Genomic DNA, 22979 nt, shown 5'->3' with positions numbered 1-22979 from the left:
CAAGTCATGGTGTCCAGGGAGCTTCAGGACACCATGATCCCTTCAGAGAGGCATGTTTAGCTTCCTTCTTAGAACACCAGCTCATTTAATTTATTTGCTGGCTTGGGGAGCACCTCTATATAATCCCCAAGAGCTAGTAACAAACATCGTAACTAATTTATGAGTCCTTATTTACCTGGCTGTACTTTCCAAGCTCTTTTCAGGCCCAACACCACCTCCTCTGAGCTCAGAGACAAATAAAGGTGTGATGCTTCTTTTCCTGACTTTCCAATGCGTCATGGGGCCTGTGTGAGAAGCAGCAGGCCCAGATGTGCCAGGTGGTGGGCCCTAAAGTCTGTCTGTTGACCCATTAACACAAGCGAACACTGGCTTCCTTTTTTAATCTAACACTTACTGCCTAGGTAACATTATTATTATTTCCCCCAGCCTATAAATAGATATTCGGCCTCTGAATGAGATGTTCTCAGCAGAGAGTTTTCTCAGGTTTTTATCTTTTAACAGAGTCAGGATAAAGGCTCTTAAGAGAGTTATATGTGGAGAGAGAATTGAAGAAAATACTCAATTTTCTAAGCACTTCTTCATAGTGTGGGGCAGCTGTTCTTCTTAAAAGTTTGCAGAAACATTTACAGTTTCAGATGTACCTAAGTGAGACACGTGTATGGAAGCGTGTTTGTTTCATTTTCAACGGGACAGATATTGTACCCATTAGATGGAAATGAAGTTTCATCTTATGTGGCAAACCTCTACCTCGTTAGTAATGTCTACTAAAGCCTTGTGTTGAGAAGAATCCTGAGGCTAAATTTTGGTTCAGTGGAACAAAGTGCTGCATATAATCAGGGCGGTGTGAAATTAATAGAGACGTGCGGAGCTTCACAAATGACTAGGCTGTGTTAGCAAATAGCATTTCGTTAAATTATAGTCTTCACCCTTTTGTCTCTTGAGTTTGCTATGCTCTTTGTATGGTTTTGTAAACAACCAGCTTTCAATGATCCCATATATTATGGATATAAGATCTAAATAATATGTAAAAACAGCTCTTCATGAAAACTTATTCAATTAAATGTAGCATTTAGTCCTCCCAAATGCTTTATATGGTGTTTATAAACTAAAGAATCATTGATCAATTATTATAAATATTAATAACAAGAAACTATTCCATAAATAACTTGTTATTTGGAAGAAAAAAATGAATAGGATTGTTAAAATAAAAATGATCTTAAAGAGTATTTTGCATAATTTCTTAATTTCTCATATCAGAAACCCAAGGTCCCAAATTCTTGAATCACTATTTTCAAATTGGAAGTTTGAAGTAGAAATAAAATTAACACCCACCCTTCCTCACTTTTTTTCCCCTCTACTCTCACATCTCCTAAGGTTAGCAAACTCATTTTCAGTCATACCCTAAGTCTGAGTTTACAATGATAAATTATCCCTTCACAACTACTTTTCTGATGCAAGATTTTTTATGTGAAATTAGTTGGTTTTATCCCTAATATTAATGCTAATAATAGTATTCACCTCAAAAACTTGTTGCAAAGATTAAACATGTAAACCCATGTAAAACACTATAACAGTTATACCACCTAAAGTTTTGGCTATAGCATCATAACTATTGCTCAAAATTAAGTTCTGGCTTTTTGACTATAAGTGTAATATATAGGTAATTTACACAACCCCCAGCCTAAAGTGGTAGTTCTATTTAGGCCAATAATCAAATATTTTTTGAACAATAAGGCAGAATCTTCATCCCTTCCTTTTTTTTTTTTAACCTATGGTCAGGTCGCATCTTTTGCCATTAATAAGAATGAGGGTGGCCTGGTTTCCTATGAACACTGTGGTTTCAATGAGCTTCCCAATAGTGTTTGCTCCTTGATAAATTTCAAATCCCCTGTCTTCTCTACTACTGTCTGGTGTGGGCTTTTGCAAAATTTCTCTATACTGAGCTTTCTACGTTCATTCTTTCTACCCTGTAAGCAATCTTATCTAATCCATCTTGTCCACTGGTTAATCACCAGAGTGATATTTCTAAGACACATATTGGATCAGATCAATGCTTAGAACCTTCCATTGTTTACCTATAGCTAACATTATGAAATGATGTGTGGAAAAACCCTGACCCCAGCTGCTATCTGTCATTCTTGCCTCAGATATCTACATATACATCTATGTGACCAGATACAAAGAACTATTTAGGGTTCTTCAAACACATGAAATATTTCAAACAAATGATCTTCCCTATTGGAAGATCAGGTCTGTTTTCATATCTTCTGCATAGTATCTCAGAAAGTTTAATTGCCAGTAAAGTGAGGAGTGTGTTACTCTAGGGATTGCAATAAAATAAAATGAAACAGAAGGGTACATCACATATCTGTGATTAGTGGGTGGGGGGGCGGAAACAAACAAACCTGCAAGAACAGGTGGTAGTAAATAATGCTTGATATGATGTGATAGATCTGTCCGGTTTTCCTTGTTTCTTTGGTCATTCGTAATTCCTAGTGCTTACTGTTTTTCAGAATGTCAGTTATGTTGCTATTTAAAAAAATAGGAACCAGAAAAAGAGAAGCTAGCTGACTACTTGTCTATGCAGGTTAGTACAAAAGTACAGTATCACGTACAGTGACACGATATTTTGGAATGAGGAATTTAATGGGTTATCTAATACATTGTATAAGAATTTGTTGTTCTTATCAAGTGATCAAGTTTAGAATGGAGCATTAATTAATTTGAATGGATGCTTGCTAGTGTGTCTCTAAAAACATGGTTTATGTATGTTGTATGAATGTGAGTCTTTATAAAAGCAACACACACACACACACACACACACACACAATAATCACATCAGAAAATTTTATAACCTGCTTTACATTCAACAAAAATCTTTCCTTCCCGACTCTCAGGAACTTTCAACACTTTCATCTCTGTGTTGCCCACATCGCCTGACACCTTTATTTGTCCACTGGGGGCACTCTGAAAGTGCTTGGTGAACTGATTTCCTCATGGATTATTCCAAAATCGCAACACTAGGAGATATAGAAGTGTTGGATGCCACTGGATGAATCCTTCAGTCTCTACATACGCAACTTATGTGTGATTAAATAAGAAAATAAAAAGTACAAATCCCTGAGCTATTTGTTTTGGCTAGAAAAAAAATGTCCTTTTTACCATCTTAATGGTATGTTGTTTTAACACTTCTCACTTGCCATTTTCCTCCAGAAGATAGAAGTGCATTTTAATGGCAGAAACAATTATAGGAAGCAAACTAATATAGCCATTATTAAACATTTATTAAGGCCCCACTGTGTGGGAGCCACTGATGCATTTTAAAAATAACATTCTCACCATAACACTTGTACTCTAACCTAACTTACTTTGCATTTAATTTTTTAATGTAGATAGAAAATTGTAATAGTTAAGTTTTTGAAATTCCAGTGGTGGCCAAGGCAGAGGGAAATGAAAAAAAAAATCAAAACTGAAGTGATATTCTATATTCTATTAGTCTTAAGGAGTAATGCTCTATAGGGGTCATGCCGACAATGAAACAGCAGTACAAAGTGTATCCCAGGCTCTTCCTAACTTTGTGGTGACAAATGTTATCTGGGGTTCTTCAAAGCCTGAGATATCTGAGGATTTGGGGTGGGAGGCTCATATTAATTGATTAGTGTAGGAGAGGTGGACAGTTGCTGCTCCTAAGTCATTAAAGATTGTGAGGGGTAGATATTCTTATTGGTCATAGGGAGCATAGTAGTAACAACAGCTGCATATAGTAGGTGCTTTCAGGGAGTTTCTGTTGTTGTGTCTGTCCCGTTCCATTGAGAGCTGTGCCTGATCACCCCATTTGTTTGTCCAGGGATTACCTTGCATGTTGCTTCTCAGAAGCCCGTTGTCTTACAACATTTGCCTGTCCACAGAGTTGTATACAAATGGTGAACATTGGACTCAGGCAGCTTCTTTCATGAAATTAGGAACCTCTATGGGGATACAAGGGTTTCTTTTCCTTCTGCATTATAAACTTCAGGATATGGTTTCATGGCTAGCAAGAACCACTTTCCCAGCTCTAGGAAGAAACCATACGTGAAACAGGAGAGAATCAGACTGATAGGTAAATAGAAGTGGAGATACAGAGAGAAAAGTAATGCAGGAAGGGAATTGGGAGGGGAGAGAGGGAGAAGAAGGAGTGGGAGAGAGAGAAAAGGAGGGAGAGGAAAATACCATGAGAGGATGGTGAGAGTGATGAAGATCATGATTAGCATGACAGCATCTTTGCATCTCCTGTGACTCAATTCATATATACCTACAACCTTCCCCGATTATGGAAGCCAATAACCACCTCTCTTGTTTAAGCTTAACTTCTGTTTCCATTGCTTACAACCAAAAATCCCAATTAATACAGACTTCAATGATTTTCAATAGAAAAAGCATTACTATATACTACTATTATTAATAAAAAATAATACCAAACTCAGTGCCAGGTACTAAGCAACTAAGTTTAATTCATTTAATTATTTCATTATCACATGCATTAGAACTATTTACTGTCATCACCATGTTGTAGATGAGAAAGCAGAGGAACAGAATGGTGAAATGACTTGTTGAGAAGCATTCATATATCAAGCAATAGATTGTCAGAACTTGAGCTCACGTGGGTAAGCAAAACCCGAGTGCTGGGCTGTGCTCCTGCAACTTTGACTTATAGCAGTAACACCCCAGTCAAGAGGCTCTTCACAACTCTGAGAGAATAAGTCTCAGAACTTAAAACATAATAGGAAAACCAAATAAACTAAGTTGAGGTGAAATGGTTTAAATAAATACATTATATATACATTTTACAAACATTGGATTAATAATAACATTTAATGCTATACTATAAATTTCTTTCTTCTGTCCTATGCTCATTGAAGACTTTTAAGATCTTCTTTCTCCTTGGCCCCAATTAAATATACCTAAATATATTTTGTGTTGTCACAGGTAATATATCCACTAAAAAGCATTTTGGGATATGGTTCTCCATTCAAACATTAATTCATTCCTGGCTTTATGTGCCAGCTGATGGAGTTCTGATATCACATCACTTTCCCTTTTTATCTCCCACTGAGGCTTTCAAAGCTAAAATTCATTGAATTTTCTAATTTTCTACACTTTTATATTCCCAAACTCCGGTTTTCTTATGCTAGAATTTTATTCAAATAGAATTTGTGTTTGGGGAGGGATTGCTTCGCATTTTATCTTATTTTATTTTTTATTGAAGTGTAGTTGATTTACAATGCTGTGCCAATCTCTGCTGTACAGCAAAGTGACTCAGTTATACACATAGAGACATTCTTTTTTTAAAATATTCTTTTCCATTATGGTTTATTTCAGGAGATTGGATATAGTTCCCTGTGCTATGCAGTAGGACCTGTTGTTTATCCATGCTGAATGCAATAGTTTGCACCTGCCAACCCCAGACTGGTAAGCCCATCCCTCTCCTCCCCTCCCCCTTGGCAACCACACGTCTGATCTCTATGTCTGTGAGGCTGTTTCTGTTTCTGTAGAGAGGTTCATTTGTGTCATATTTTAGATTCCACATATAAATGATATCATATGGTATTTGTCTTTCTCTTTCTGACTTACTTCACTTAGTATGATAATCTCTAGTTGCATCCATGTTGCTGCAAATGGCATTATTTAGTTCTTTTTAATGGCTGAGTAGTATTCTATTGTATATATATAGCACATCTTCTTTATCCAGTCATCTGTCAATGGACATTCAGGTTGTTTACATGTTTTGGCTATTGTGCTGCTATGAACATAGGGGTACATGTATCTTTTGAATTATAGTTTTGTCCAGGTATATACCCAGGAGTGGGATTGCTGGATCATATGGTAATTCTATTTTTAGTTTTCTGAGGAGCCTACATACTGTTTTCTATAATGGCTGCATCAACTTACATTCCCATCAACAGTGTAGTAGAGTTCCCTTTTCTCCACACCCTCTCCAGCATTTGTCGTTTGTAGACTTTTTAATGATGGCCATTCTGACCAGTGTGAGGTGGTACCTCATTGTAGTTTCGATTTGCATTTTTCTAATAATTAGTGGTGTTGAGAATCTTTTCTTGTGCCTATTGGCCATCTGTATGTCTTCTTTGGAGAAATTTCTGTTAAGATCTTCTGCTCATTTTTTGATTGGGTTGTTTGTTTTTTCTTGTTGTTGATTGTATGAACTGTTTGTATATTTTGGAGATTAAGCCCTTGTCAGTCACATCGTTTGCAAATATTTTCTCCCATTCCATAGGTTGTCTTTTTTTTTTTTAATGGTTTCCTTTGCTGTTCAAAAGCTTGTAAGTTTGATTAAGTCCCCCCATTTGTTTATTTTTGTTTTTATTTCTATTGACTCGGGACACTGACCTAAGAAAACCTTGTTCAATTTATGTCAGAGAATGTTTTGCCTATGCTCTCTTTAGGAGTTTTATGGTGCCATGTCTTACGTTTAAGTCTTTAAGTCATTCTGAGTTTATTTTTGTGCATGGTGTGTGTTCTAACTTCATTGACTTACGTGCAGCTGTCCAACTTTCCCAGCACCACCTGCTGAAGAGACTTTTTCCCACTTTATATTCTTGCCTCCTTTGTTAAAGATTAATTGACCATAGGTGTGTGGATTTATTTCTGGGCTCTCTATTCTGTTCCATTGATCTGTATGTCTGTTTTTGTACCAACACCACACTGTTTTTGTTTTTGTTTATTTTTTGCGGTACGCGGGCCTCTCACTGTTGTGGCCTCTCCCATTGCAGAGCACAGGCTCCGGACGCGCAGGCTCAGCGGCAACGGCTCATGAGCCCAACCGCTCCGCGGCATGTGGGATCTTCCCGTACCGGGGCACAAACCCGTATCCCCTGCATCGGCAGGCGGACTCTCAACCACTGCGCCACCAGGAAAGGCCACACCACACTGTTTTGATTACTGTAACTTTGTAGTATTGTCTGAAGTCTGGGAGAGTTATGCTTCCTGCTTCATTTTTTTTCCCCCCTCAGGATTGCTTTGGCAATTCTGGGTCTTTTACGGTTCCATATAAATTTATGGATTATTTGCTCTAGTTTTGTGAAAAATGTCATGGGTAATTTGATAGGGATTGCATTAAGTCTGTAAATTGCTTTGGGTAGTATTGCCATTTTAACAATAATAATTCTTCCAATCCAAGAGCATGGGATATTTTTCCATTTCTTTGAATCTTCTTTAATTTCCTTTATTAATGTTTTATAGTTCTCAGCATCTAAGTCTTTCACCTCCTTGGTCAGGTTTATTGCTTGGACACTCCTGCAGTGCATTTTTTTACGGATGTAAATTTGGTGATTTCATGTACCAAATGGTCTATAAAAGAAAGTTTTGATAGCTGCCCAATATCCTAGTGGAAAGTTAAGGCAAACCAGGTAGAGATGAATGACTGTATGGCTTAAGGTGATCCTGAAGGTTCAGTCTTAATTAAGTGAGCTGGTTATCTGGGTTGACTGGAACCAGAGACTGCACAAAACACAACTGGCTTCATTCAAAGCATTTTCATATGTGCCTCCTCTGTGCCAGACACTATGTACACTAAGAGTTAGATCAGTGAACAACAACAACAAAATGTCTCTGTCCTTTTGTAAGACTCTCTCTCTCTCTCTCTCATGCTGCCGGATTGTTATTTTGTATAAAGTGGTCAAGAAAGCATCTCTAATGAGGTAACTCCCGAGCAGAGATCTGAAGGATGTGGGAAGCTGGTTGTGCTGACCCACAGAGGAGGAGTTTTCCAGGCAGAGGGAACAGACATGAGTCCTGAGTGAGGCCTCGGGCATACCAAACAGGGAGTGTATTCAGGGAAAGGGCCCACTCCAAGCTTTGTGCAACCAGTTTTCTGAGTTTTCCTCCTCTCATCAACTCTGCAGATGGAAATGAGCATATATTGAATATTGTTCACAATTAGATGTATGTAATTAGGCATATGACTATGGGACTTTCCAGCTATCTTCAGCAAACACTTTCGTTTTCTTTATGGAAGGCTAAATTTTCTAAATCGTTGATGTAGGGAAATATAGGTTGGATATATGTGTGGATGACTTGGTGGCTGATGGCTAGGTAGGTGGAAGGAGAGAGTGATTAATTGTTACTGGGTCCTTCTATCATGATTATTGTTAGAGTAAGCAAAAGCAAATAGACAACCTCCCCCAAAATGTTGCTTTATTTATTTCTGCCTGATAGTTCTATGACTTACACTTTCATATCTATTTATCTCATTGAAACTTATGAGATGCACTTGCCTTCATTCTTCTCATTTTATAGCCAAGTAACCAAGGCTCTGAGACCCAGAGTCTAATGTAAGTTGTCACTGTCATTGACGTGACAGTGTGTGTGAACCCTGGTTTTCACTAAGAATTCAGCTCTAATCTTGCACTATGAGTTACAACATCTCCTTCACAAATTCTGGGAAAGAAGTGTTGTGTATGATGTTTTGTTCTTTTTTTTTTCGCTTTTCCTTCCTTATTGCCTTTTTCCCCCCCTAACTGTCTCCATAAAATCTTTCATCCTCTATTCCCTCCCTGTCTATTTAATTTCAGATGAGTTCCTTCTTTCTAGGCTACTTCATAATAGTTGTCCAAGGGCTACAAGTAAGGCAGAGAAGAGAGAACTTTGACAGGTTTTGTTTTGTTTTCCCATGAGATATGTATACTTTTCCACCAACTGAGGTCAGGACTATTAATATGACTTGCTTTGGCTAATGAAATATGAGCAGGTTTGACACATGACACATTGGAGCAGAAGGTTCCAGAACCACCATAGGGTTCTACTATCGTTTTTCCCCTACACTACCGAAAACAATCCCCAGATAGGGGGTTACCCTGAATCCTGGAGTGAAGCAGAAAGTGTCCAAGTGGAGCAGAGTGGCAAGAAACCCACAGACAACATGTATCATGTGTGAGAGTTCAAACTGTGTTTGTAATCCATTTTGAGTTGAAGGTTCTTTGTTATACCAGCAAACCCCAACTCATCAATAAAAAAAGCAAAAGCACTTTTCAGGCTCTTATGAGCTTCCTCATGCCCTATGTCATATGTGTCTCATCAATATTCTAAGTAAGTCAGGTTTGCTATTATTCCCATTTTAGAGATGTGGAAGTTCAGGTTTAGATGGTATGTGAAAAAGAACAAAAAATTCTTATCCAGGAAGTGGAAAAAATAGTCCTAGTTCTTGGTCTTAGTTCTCTTGATATCTTTTTTAGCTTTCTGCCCTTAATCACATCCTGCCACATAAATGAGCTCAGTCCAGGCCGTTTCTGCAATCACTGGAAGCTACATTAAGCCATTCAGGATACTAAGTGCACTTACTGTGAGGAGGACATGAGTCAGTAAACATTATCCTAGTGACCTGAAAAGTTCAGGCAAAGAGTCTTCCTTATGCCATGCTGAGGTTTATTCAGCCAAGAAGCCTCATCTCAAAGACATGTTAGGCCCAGCCTTGAAACAGTGCATCCTATGTTGAGGAAGTCCCTTTTGACTATCAGCCCAGCCACAAATGGCTCCAGCTGGGTCAGAAGCTGTGGAGAGCAAGGGCAGGTCAGCCAATCCCTGTTTCTAGGGAAAGAGCAGAATCAGAGAAATGATCGTGATGGGTCCTGAGCTGAATCAGGCGGGAACGAGCCTAACTTTGGGCAGAGGGACACTTGAGAATAGTGCCCTAGGGATTAGTGAAGAACTGAGCTTGAGGTGGGATGGGGAGATCCATTACCCAGGAAATTAAGAGGTACCTCTTCCAAATCTAGAGGAATGAGGCAAAGAGTATAATCTCCAGTCCCATGGGCTTTATGATGACTTTTCATGCTTCAACTTTCTGGTGAGAGAATTGGACTGTGTATTCACATTTTAGATGTTTTAGTTAAGCTGTAATTCCGTTCTTTTTTTTTTTTTTTTTGCATTCTGTTAATGTTACCTCAGAACAACCACTTCTCTTTCTCTCTCTCGAATGAGATACTATGAATACTTGCCAGAAATATCAAGTTAATGCCCAAGCCAGCTCTATGTTCTGATTTATCTTCCACGTTGACTCCGAGTAACAGAGCCATACATTAAGGAACAAAGCTTGCTGCCGGGGTATTTATAACCTTGTCTTTTAAAACATTTGGCAGACGTTCAAACCTTCCATATGTTCACAGTATTAAACTTTACCATAAAAGGAACTTAAGAGTTACATTTGAAGAAAGCTGGTATTGTATGGTCTGAAAGTCTGGCGGTTAAAAAAAAATAATCAAGTCCAACTTGAAATAACAGACATTCTGTGATCCTGCTGAAAGTTTAAATGCCACACAACAAAGTTCTGCTCTCCCTAACACTGCAGATGTCATATTTCAGGAGCGTTTTCAGTGACTCAGAGCAGACACATTGAGCTTCTGAGCCTGGTTTAATAAGGATGCATTCCTGAGCAGTGAGGACTAGAAAGGAAGGCTATGGGTGGGGCTGTACCAGCCCCAGTGGCACTATTACTTCCTCCCAGCATTGTTAAAGCCTGCAGAAGCTGGGAAGCCTCCTATGGGGGCAGAATCCCTTCAGTGGGCCAAGCATATCTATGGCCATATGGGAAGAAAATACTGAAACCTATTTTAATATTCATATACAGGTATACCTCGTTTTATTGCATTTCACTTTATTGCATGTTGCAAATACTGTGCTTTTTACAAATTGAAGTTTTGTGGCAACCTTGCATTGAGCAAGTCTATCATCAGCACCATTTTTCCAATAGCATCTGCTCACTTCGTTTCTCTGTGTCACATTCTAGAAGTTCTCACAATATTTCAAATTTTTCTTTATTATTATTGTATTTGTGACAGTGATTTGTGATCAGTGATCTTTGATGTTCCTGCTACAACTTGCTCAGATGATGATTAGGATTTTTTAGACAAAATGCTACTGCACACTTACACTATACATAGTGTAAACATAACAGTATAGTGTAAACATAACTTTTATATATACTGAGAAACCAAAAGAGTTTGTATGCCTCCTTTTACTGTGATATTTGCTTTATTGCACTGGTCTGGAACTGAACCCGCAATATCTCCAAGGTATGCTTGTATTTAAATAGAATTTATATCCATTTATCAAAAAGTGAGAAAAAATTTTTTTCCTGATACTCACACATTGATTGAAGCTGGTGCTATTAGTTTCTCCATCTTTCAGAGGGTCCCAAGTCCTGAACAATGTTCAATGTATCCTGTGAAAGAGTGAGAATTCCATAACTTAACAAGATTGGCAATTATTCTACTGCCATTGTGTTGTGAAGTCCTGAAGTTTAGCATGGCTGAGTTAAGTAGATTTATGGATTATTTAACCTGGGTTTGACTAAATTAACCCATTTAAAAAGAAGTGGATTTTTAAAATTCCTGAAAAGAGAATATTGATTGAAGATAATACTAATAAGACAACCAGAAGTAGATTTTAGGACAAGAGAAGAAACTGCTACTCTGAGGATAAGCCTTCATCAGCCACATTTCAAATTAGCATAATAACACTCTAGTCAGATCAATGAAGAATTTGACAAACCAAAAGATAGACTAAATGCAATGTAGTATTTGGATTCTATAGTAATTGAATTCTGAAACAGAAAAAAGGATTTCAGTGGAAAAACTGGTGAAATCCAAATAAAGTGTATAGCTTGATTAAGAGTATTGTATCAATGTTAATTTCTTAGTTTTGATAAATGGTTGTACACACAATTAACATTAAGAGAAACTGGGTAAAGGATATGACATGAAGAGTCTGTACTACCTCTGCAAATTTTCTGTAAATTCAAATCATTCCAAATAGAAACCTTATTAAAACAACTCAAGGTGAAGTGATGAAGAGTAATTATAAAATAAATTTAAAAGCCTGGAAATGAGAAAAAATGCCAATTAACTATAAAGACATTTGAAGTTGTAACTAAAGACTAGGATTGGGGCTTCCCTGGTGGCGCAGTGGTTGGGAGTCCGCCTGCCGATGCGGGGGCCGCGAGTTCATGCCCCGGTCCGGGAGAATCCCACATGTGGCGGAGCGGCTGGGTGTGTGAGCCATGGCCGCTGGGCCTGTGCGTCCGGAGCCTGTGCTCTGCAGCGGGAGGGGCCGCAGCGGTGAGAGGCCCGTGTACCGCAAAAAAAAAAAAAAAAAAAAAAAAGACTAGGATTTTATTTATTTATTTAATTTGTACATTTTTACTAATTTTTTTCTTCTGTTAAAGATCTTCATTATATACTCATAGATATCTTTGACAAAATACTTTAGATTTACTTTATTTTTTCCAGCTTTATCAAGTTGACCAATACAATTATAATTGTATTTTATAAGATATTTAAAGTGCACAACATGGTGACTTGATATACTTACACAATGTGAAAGAACTTCCCCCCATCAAATTAACACATCCATCATCTCACATATTTACTATTTTGTGTGTGTGAGAACATTTACGCTCTACCCTCTTAGCAAATTTCAAGTGTCAATTATACAATATAGTATTATAAACAAAGTCACTATGCTATACATCAGACTCAGACCTTATTCTTCTTACAAATGAAATGTACCCTTTTACCAACCTCTCTCTATTTCCTCCACCCCTAACCCCTGGCAACCACTTTTTTACTCTGTTTCTGTGAGTTCAACTTTTTAAGAAAATGATTTTAAAGACAAATCATCATCCCTTAAATCTGTGATATACCTCATTCTAAGTATATAATCTATTCATGAAGAAATAGAATTAACATTTTTGAAAGTAGCTTATGCTATGGAGAGAACATTTTGAGATTGTTTCTATTGCTATGTGATTTTCTTGCTAAAAATGATTTACAAATCTATCAAACATTCACAGTTAAAACATATATTGTCAGTAAGTAAAATACATTAAAATAAATATTCACTGCATAAGAAAAAAAGAGTAAGTGATAAATCAGTAATAAGTGATTTATGGCCTTGGATTTTTCTGTTTCTTGAATAGGATTCGCTTGTCTAAGACAGCATTATGATTAGGTGATGATGGGGAGAAAAGGCCAATTGAATTAGTAAGAAATGTAATTGACTGTATTACTAGCTTTTCCTTCATTAATCAAGCAACTCTTCCTCCAAACCTTGTTTTAAAACTCTGATAATCCACAATATCACTATTTTTAGAAACCCTTTCCAAAATTTGGAAAAAGACGTTATGACTAAGAATGTTCATGCTAGTAAATCTAATTCTAGGAATTCATTGCAGAAGATAACCAGAGATCTGTTCTTCGGTAAATAAGGATGTTTATCATAGCAATATTCACAATACCAGAAAAAAAAAAAAGGAGTGACTTAAATATCTCCAGAATAAATGATGTTACAGACATTTGACTGAATATTATTTGAGCCTGATAATCCTGTTACAAATATTATATAAGGGTGTGGAAACATATTCAAGATTTTTAAAAAATGAGTCTAATGTATACATGCAAGATGATTTAAACAGAAGAAAACAAAAAACAACAGAATGTGCACTTATTCCAAGCCTTATTTTCCTCATTTGGAAAATGGAGATAATGATAACTGCCCATTTCATAGGATAGTTGTAAGAACTCCAAAATGCTTAGGAGGCCAGTCTGATCCAGTATTTTGCATGTAACAGGTGTATGTTGACTGAGGATGATGTTAATTGCATTCTGAAAACCTCAGTGGAGTCTGGCTGCTAGATGGGCTCTGGGTATGTTATTTCAGTGAAAGAAATGTAGCTGGCCAGTGCTTGCTGGAAAGACTTCTGCTTACAATGGATGCGGGATCCCCAAAATGTAGGTGATTCCAAAAGTAATGCCTGCCACTGAAGTTTCTACCACTTGGATGTATCTGGGTCAAGTTCACCTAGACATCCTCTACTTCCTAGCACAGTGATCTGCATTTGCAATGAGAGTTAAGAAGGTAAAATTACATCTCCCCAGTTGTTCATCAAGCATTGTGTCATCTTTTCTTATCCCTCTTCTTCCTTCTCTTACCCCTTCCTCTCATCCCAACTACAACTGCCTTCGGTCTGCCCTACCATCTCTCTTAGTCTATTATAGTACATTCATGTTTCCATCCCTATCTCTATTCTATTTCTGCCCCACACAATATCAAATATCCCCTCTTACAACCAGATGCATCTTCCAAAATTCAAACCTGAGCAATTTGGTTCTTTTTAAAAAATGTTTTCTTTTTCTGGCCTCCTATTTTTCACAGGGCAAAACTGATTGGTACAGCTAAACACATTTATCATTGAATCTCAGTATGGTTCTCAGATGAATTTCAGACCAATCTTGCCATCCATGCTTTGCTTTTCTACTACAGAAAAACCTGCTCTTCCTTGAACACACTATTAGTTATGCCTTGCCTAAAGAACAAGCTGATTCTGTCTTTGGAAAGCTCTAACACTATTTTCCTGTCTTGTGAACTCTTGCTTCATTTTCCATTGTTAGAGATATGGTCTCTTCCAGGAAGCTTTCCTTCTCCTCCCCCAGAAATATTATCTCTCCTTTCTTTGTCTAAAGAAAAAAAAAAAAAAACTGTGACTAAACTTCATATTATCTTATCATGTGACATTGTAATTGATTGCTTTGTGCCTGTCTTTACCACTGGACTTCTTGAAGGGCTCTGTTATTTATCTATATCCCCAGGCCAAGAGCAGTATTTCATACAGAGCAGGCCCATAGCTGATGATTGATGATGTGATTGACAAATGCTTTTTGCGCCTTTAAAAAAATTTTTATTGGAGTATAGTTGATTTACAAGTGCTTTTTGAATGGTTGCTGTGTGTAGAAACCTCCCACCATTAATATGCATAAGAAGATGCCTCTAGAAGGTCCCAGGTAATATGCAAATGTTACTTAAGTAGCATTTACTGTATTAGTGTGAAGTATCTATCAAGTTTGAATTTTATTGGGTAATTTACCTATGGCATATAGAGGTGTTACTGGCTTCAGGCATAGGTAGACATGGGTACTTAAAACGTCATCAAAACACTTCCTTCTGTGTCTGCTCTAACTGACTTCATTCTCAGGCAAGCCCTCCCCACATGGTGGTACACATGAGCAATGGTCCCTGTAGACTTACACCCTCCTAAATAACAAGCCCTGAGAAAATCCTTATGTTCTGACAACTAATGAACGCAAAAATTATGGGTGTGATTCTTACTTGGTCAAATGTAGGTCACGCATCAATCTCTAAATGAATCAATGTCTTAACTCTGATTTACTAGGCAGAGGTCAATGACAAATAAAACCTCTGGACTGAAAGAAGAAGAGGGGTGGTTTTCTAAAGGGGAATTTTTATTAAAATAGGAATGTGTGTGTGTGTGTGTGTGAGAGAGAGAGAGAGAGAGAGAGAGAGAGAGAGAGAGAGAGGGATATGGTAGGTTGGACAAACAAAAAAATAGTTGCCCACCACAGAGAGGTTAACCAAAAAAGATCTTTAACACTGTAAGTCTGTAAGAGTTCCCCTTTTCTCCATGTGTCTTCAAGGCCCATCTCAGATAGAACTTCCTTTATGAAATCTTTCCTGAAGCCCCCAGGAAGTGTGAGTCACTTGCACCTGTGTTCCCCAGCTCCTGATCGTGCTTCCATCCTTGCACAATTATGTCCTACTGCAATTGTTTGTCCACTGTTGTCTTCCCCAATAGATCTTACATTCCTCAGAGAAGGGACAGTCTGTATGTTCCTCTTCTTCTTGTGTATCTTCAATCCCTTATTGAATATGCAAGAGCTCATTGTAGGCATGGATATAGAAGGGGATACAACTTGAGGGAAAGAGTAGGAGTTGTTCAAGAGGTAATATGCCCAGGGTGATTCTATCTACCTCATGAGACTGAGGGCCATAAACAGGGGATACCATTTTCTGACCACCTACTTATCTTCCTCTACCCTGCAATGATACAGTAAAGAATATACTGGCTAGGGCTTCCCTGGTGGCGCAGTGGTTGAGAGTCTGCCTGCCGATGCAGGGGACACGGGTTCATGCCCAGGTCGGGGAGGATCCCACATGCCGCGGAGCGGCTGGGCCTGTGGGCCATGGCCGCTGGGCCTGCGCATCCAGAGCCTGTGCTCGCAACGGGAGAGGCCACAACAGTGAGAGGCCCGCGGACCGTAAAAAAGAAAAGAAAAAAAAAAAAAAGAGGGTACTGGAGAGATATTACATTTAGCACACGTCCACTAACCAATGAGAAAGCTCAGTGTCCTGGGTGAGGCAACCCTATCTATGGGCCAACCATATCCATGGTACCTGAGGATCTCAGAGCTTCAACAATTTGACATCCTTTGAGAAACAAACACTTCTGCTCCAACAAAATCAAATAGCACTCCTGGGCTGGGCCCCTAGAAGAGGAGGGTGTGCCTAGGGAGTGCTCAAAGAAAGCCTGAGACTTTTTTCTTTGTAATCTTTATAAGTGCATATTTTAAGTTTTTAAATTAATAGACTTTATTTTTTAGTACAGTTTTAAGTTTACAGAAAAATTCAGAGGAAAGTAGAGCAAGTGCCCGTATACCACTGCAGACCCTCCCACCCAGTTTCCCGTATTATTAACCTCTTGCATCATGTGGTTCATTTCACAGTATCAATGAGCCAATAAAGATACAATATTATTAACTAAAGTCCATAGTTTACATTAGGGTTCACTCTTTTTGTTGTATATTCTATGGGTTTGGAGATATATATATATACATATCTAATGACATGTATCTACTTTTACAGTATCATAGAAAAGAGTTTCACTGCCCTAAAAATCCTCTGTGTCCCATGTATTCATCCTTTCCTCCTTCCCCCAAAGCCCGTGGCAAACACTGATTTTTTTTTTTTTTTTTACTGTTGCCCTAGTTTTGTCTTTTCCAAAATGCCATCTAGTAGAAATAAAGTAGTTTGTAGCCTTTTCAGACTGGCTTTCAGATTGTGCCACAGTTTGTTTATCCATTCACCTATTGAAGGACATCTTGGTTGCTTCTACATTTCGGAAATTACGAAGGAAGTTGTAAACATTCATACACAGGCTTTTGTGTTGATATACGTTTTCATCTCATTTGAGTAAATACCGGGGAGCACGATGGTTGAATCATATGGTGAGGCTATGTTTAGTTTTATTCGAAACTGCCAAACTATCTTCCAAAGTCTATGTACCATTTTGCATCCCCACCAGCAATGAATGAGAGCTCCCTTTGCTGCACATTCTCGCAGTATTTGGTGTTACCAGTGTTTTGGATTTTACTGATTTGATAGGTGTGTAGCAGTCTGAATTTTCTACCCAAAGTTTTCTCTTGGTGTCATCCACTGTGACTTTGAATGACTACCTTATCATTTTCTTAAATGAGCCACAGTTATTACCAGTGACCTGGAGGAATGGCCTCTTCATTCTCATGAGAAACAGTAAATCTCACATTAGAATTATGCAGAAACCTGGGCTTCACTCCATTCTTACTTCCCCAAATATCCTGAGAGAGGCTTTTGAATTTGCATAGTTCACAAGCTCGCCTGTGATTCTTAAAAACATGAAAGTTTGAGGACCAGTATGGGGATTCTTGTTTTGAACCATTTAGACTCATCTCCTGTCTATGGGCCTTCCGAGGAGAACCTCTACATCCTTCTCACGTGTCCTGAACCCACTATTAGTTGTACTGGACACAGAGAGATTTTGAAGTAATAACTTCAAGACTCTGAGCTCCCACTTCCTTGTTTGTACAATCACACTGATGCTACCTACCCCAAAGAGCATCTATGAGAATTGAATAAATAGCTGGTGTATGAAGTTCCTTGGGACAACGACCAACAGAAGCAGCTGCTCAACCAATTGCTTCCTTCCTTCTCAGTTAGTTGTTTTCTACATATATCTGTTTGTGCAGCTGACCACACCACTGCCTAATTCTAATAAATGCATAGTCAGCTTGGTCCAACATATCTAAAGCTCATCTGAGTCCATAATTCTTATCCACCACTTCCAAGATTAACCAAGTAAAATGGCGTGGGTGAAAGGCTGAGAACTAATCACAACTGATTTGTGTTAAACCTACCTAGTTTTCTACACTCTATACTTGATTCAAAGAGAGAAATTAAAGGGGCCAAAGGGTGAAAACCAAGTGGAGAGCTATTATTTTTATCACAAAGGAGACTTTTATGCCTGTATTAACAGTATTTGTGTGTCATGTACATATGAGACAAAGCTTACAGAAGAGAGACCCCGACTTAAACTTTTCATTCACATGATGTTCTCAGGAAGAAAGGACCAGGAGGATGACCCATCTCAGTCTTACCATTTTGGCAGTGAGTGAGAAAACTGAAGTCCAGAGGGAAGGAACTAGTTCATACTGCTATTAGTGGAGAGCTGGAGGCTAAAACTTCTTGACTTGAATAAGTTGTTAAAAAAAATAGAATAAAATAAAATCTGCCCTAGCTTCCCATTATGAGCTTAGCTCTAGGTTCTACATCTTAGGTCTCCTGCTTCCACCTGACTCTGTTTGTTCTTGGTGCCCATGCTGTCCTGTGCCATCTCTACCCCACCCCCTTTGCTTGAAGGATCAGCTGTGACACTTCAGGTTTCCATCTCTGCTTCCTGGCTTCTTATCTGTCTCCCTTGGCTTCCCCAAGGACTGATGATGGTCAATGTATCTCCCCAGTGGGGTGACCCTAATACATCTGTGCATCTCTCTCCATCAAGGCCCTTGGCTCCCTGAGTCCCAATCAAGACATTCTCTCTCCCCACTATGTCACCTTAGAAGAAAACACTCTATCTTCCATCTAAGAGAATGATTCCTTACCCCTGCTTTGTTTTGAAAGGACTCACTTAAAAATATATTTTTACATTTATATATAGTAAAATGGACTCTTTTGGATGTACAGCTCAATGTGCTTTTACAAATGCACAGATACATGTAACTTCTATCACCATCAGAATAGAACACTGAGGACTCATTTTTTTTGGGGGGGCGTGTATAGTTGCTTTACAATGTTGTGTTAGTTTCCACCATACAGCGAAGTGAAGTGGAGTTCCCTGTGTTATACAGTAGGTTCTCATTAGTTATCTATTTTATATATATATTAGTGTATATATGTTAGTCCCAATCTCCCAATTCATCCCACCTCCCCTTTCCCCCCTTGGCATCCATGTGTTTGTTCTCTACATCTGTGTCTCTATTTCTGCCTTGCAAACTGGTTCATCTGTACCGTTTTTCTAGATTCCACATACATGTGTTAATATACGATATTTGTTTTCCTCTTTCTGACTTACTTCACTCTGTATGACAGTCTCTAGGTCCATTCACATCTGTATGAATGACCCAATTTCGTTCCTTTTTATGGCTGAGTAATATTCCATTGTATATATGTACCACATCTTCTTTATCCATTCATCTGTAGATGGGCATTTAGGTTGCTTCCATGACCTGGCTATTGTAAATAGTGCTGCAATGAACTTTGGGGTTCATGTGTCTTTTTGAACTATGGTTTTCTCAGGGTATATGCTCAGTAGTGGGATTGGTGGGTCATATGGTAATTCTATTTTTAGTTTTTTAAGGAACCTCCATACTGTTCTCCGTAGTGGCTGTATCAATTTACATTCCCACCAACAGTGCAAGAGGGTTCCTTTTTCTCCATATCCTCTCCAGCATTTTTTGTTTGTAGATTTTCTGATGATGCCCATTCTAACTGGTGTGAGGTGATACCTCATTGTCGTTTTGATTTACATTTCTCTAATAATTAGTGATGCCGAGCATCCTTTCATGTGCCTCTTGGCCATCTTATGTCTTCTTTGGAGAAATGCCTATTTAGGTCTTCCACCCATTATTTGATTGGGTTGTTCATTTTTTTTTTTATATTGAGCTGCATGAGCTGTTTGTATAATTTGGAGATTAATCCTTTGTCTGTTGCTTCATTTGCAAATATTTTCTCCCATTCTGAGGGTTGTCATTTCGTCTTGTTTCCTTTGCTGCACAAAAGCTTTTAGGTCCCATTTGTTTATTTTTGTTTTTATTTCCATTACTCTAGGAGGTGGATCAAAAAAGATCTTGCTGTGATTTATGTGAGGACCCATTTTTAAACTAACTCTATTTGTTCAGTGATATTTAATTCATTCCTTATTTTATTTTATTTCTAGTACTTATCTTCCAATCACAGCTTCTGATCTGGGTGAGAGATCCAGTGTAATTAAAATAATTTGATAAAAATTATCCAAGAGTAAAGAGACGTAGAATTTTAATTCCCTTGTACAGCCTGATTGCCCATAAGTATCAGTCTTCTTCAGGCCTTTTAAAATAAAGGAAGTATCTCATGGATCCTTAATACTACCTTCAATGACGTCTAGACTCAGGTTTGAGGGTTATGAGTGGGTCTGGTCTAGAACTAGGTAAAAATACTTTTCTTAACTCCTTTGAAGTTACTCCAGGGGAACCCGCTGTGGGGGTACTCGGAAATTGTTGCAAAGTTTATAGCATGAGTCTCAAAGATATGAGGTATCATTCCTGGCAGAGTATTAGAGAGTTTTTCCTATCAAGTCATTTTGACAGCTAAGTCAGTATTGATCCCTACATTCTCAAATATCAAAACCAACTTGTCAGCGATACAAAGAAAGTGGCCAGAGACCTCCCAGGAATTTCCTGCTAGAAAAAAAAAAAAAAAAAATCTTGCTCTTTGCTGTCCAAATGCTCAGCATGCTAAACCTCACTTTGAATCAGTCTCTCAGACAGATAATGAGGTGGTAACACAATGCAGGACTGTAACAGAAATGGATTGAGTGAAAAAGAATTTCTCAGGATATGAACTGAGATATGTACACAAAAACAGGCAGCAATCATTAATAAAACTCATTCTTTGGTCTCATTCTCAATCTGTCTTTCCTGCCTGGTTGGAAACCAGGATTTTTTAGAAGGGAATAACACATCAAACAACACATCTGCGTGTTTAATGAAGGTGTCAGACTGAAGTTGTGTTTTAAAATGGAAATCCTTTGGCAAACTGCAATAAGGAGATAAGATGCTTTTTATGGACTGCAAGAATTTAAATACTTTGAGTTGCTTTCACAGAATGCCCTTAAGTTTTAATAATATCCAGACATTCTTATTTTGCAGTGAATGATTAAGGAGAAAATGTGTCATACATTGCCATAATTACAGAGAGACTGGCTATTTTGAACATAAAATAAAGTAATGGGATCACTGTTTTTTTTCCTTAATAGAAATAAAGGAAATTTGGAGCCAACGAATGTAGTCATCCTACTCCATTTTACAGATGGTGAACTTCTAGATAATTAAATAATGACAATGACTAGCATGGAACCAGGGTATTTGGGGATCATGACTTGGAGAAATGGTACTACAGGTACCAGATAGGTGGTCTGCGGTTAGGGGACTGAGCTTCTTTTGACATCTCTGTTTTGCCCTGAATGCGATAAGAAGGTTAAAGACTAGGGTAATTGGAGGTGGTTTAGATCAGAACAGTGGTCAGGAAATAAGACCTTAAATGAAACCATAAGTTGGTGAGGCTGTTTTGCTTGGAGAAATCAGTGCTGAGAACTATAATCATACCAATAAAAGGAAGCAGGTAGCAAAGTGGGTTTTAACACTATATTTGGCTGCTTTTGTACTAGATGGGCAATCTTGGGGCCATCTTCGTCTTTCTTCAGGCTTCATTTTATATTTATCTATCTATCTATCTACCTATCTATCTATCTATCTATCTATCTATCTATCTACCTATCTATCTATAGAGGGAGATACCTACGGCATACCACACCAAAGAAAAAAATCATTTCTATTCAGATAGCCCATCTGAATGTAAAAGACTAAACAATTAAACAATACAGATTTTGGAAAAAAAATGCAGGAGGATATCTTCATGAATTTGAGGAAGGCAAATAATTCTTAGAAAAAACATAGAAAATGATAAGTGATAAATTGGTCCACATTAAAATTAGGAATTTTTGTTAAAAAAATAACCCTTTAGAGATTGAGGAAACAATCCACAGGATTGGAGACTATATTAACGATACATATATCCAACAATGGACTTGAATCCAGAATTTAGAAATCACTGTTACCATAAGCAAAAGGCAGATGATGACCCAATTTTAAAAACGGGTAAAAGATTTGAACAAGCACTTCATAAAAGTGGACATCGAAATAGCCAATGAACATAGGAAACAGTGCTTAACTATCATTAGGGAAGTCCAATTAAAACCACGATGTAATATTGGTACACCCAACAACAATGGGTAAAATGAAAAAGACACATGGCACCAAGTGAGGGGCTGAAGGATGTGGAGTAACTGGAAACTTGTATCCTGCTGGTTGGTGTTTAACTTGGTGCAATCATTTTGAAAGAAATGCAAAGCAAACAAACAAACAAAAGAGAAACCAAAAAACCCCAACAAAAATAACTCTAAAGCTAAAAAAAAAAAAAGGCTTATGATTTATCAATATTTATCCCTAGGCTTATAGGAATGTGTACATATGTGGGCTAAAAGACATATACGAAAATGTTCATAGAAGCAGTATTTGGAATAGCCCAAACCAGCCCAAAAGTTTACGTACAATAGAAGAGATAGTTAAGTTGTATATTCATGCAATAGAACATTGTACAGCAAAGATCAGGAACAAATTACAGTGAAACACAATAGTATGAATGAACCTCACCAAACAATGTGGAGTGAAAGAAGCCAGTCACCCCAAAATACACATTATTTGATTTCATTTACATAGAGCTCAAAAATAGGTGAAACAAATTGATGATGTGACAAGTTAGGAGAGTGGTTATCTTCTATGGGGGTGGCTAGAAAGGGGTACATGGGGCCTTCTGGGGTTCTGGGGTTCTGTTACTGCTTCCTGATATAAACACTGGCTATGCAGATGTATTCACTTTTTAAAAAATTCATTTTTTAAAAATTCATGAATTTGTGATCTTTTCTGTATATTTTATTTCTTAATAAAATTTGAAAAACCAAATGAGGGTGTCAGAGTAGAGAATTTCTGAGACAACATTTATTAGTCTAC

General features: G+C 37.9%; 1 long non-coding RNA gene across 1 annotated transcript in view; it reads right to left on the bottom strand.

Moving 5' to 3' along the window:
• Window positions 1-22979, bottom strand: part of LOC137214664 (uncharacterized) — a 62103-nt gene that overhangs the window by 6180 nt on the left and 32944 nt on the right. Inside the window, exon 2 of the long non-coding RNA XR_010938977.1 lies at window positions 11137-11212. This is a non-coding gene — a long non-coding RNA (uncharacterized lncRNA). The remainder of the gene's footprint in view (window positions 1-11136; window positions 11213-22979) is intronic.

Source organism: Pseudorca crassidens, chromosome 20 (assembly GCF_039906515.1).
Source record: "Pseudorca crassidens isolate mPseCra1 chromosome 20, mPseCra1.hap1, whole genome shotgun sequence".
Classification (NCBI taxonomy): domain Eukaryota; kingdom Metazoa; phylum Chordata; class Mammalia; order Artiodactyla; family Delphinidae; genus Pseudorca; species Pseudorca crassidens.
Note: the sequence above shows the minus strand (reverse complement) of the source record. Positions and strands in the feature narration are given on the sequence as shown.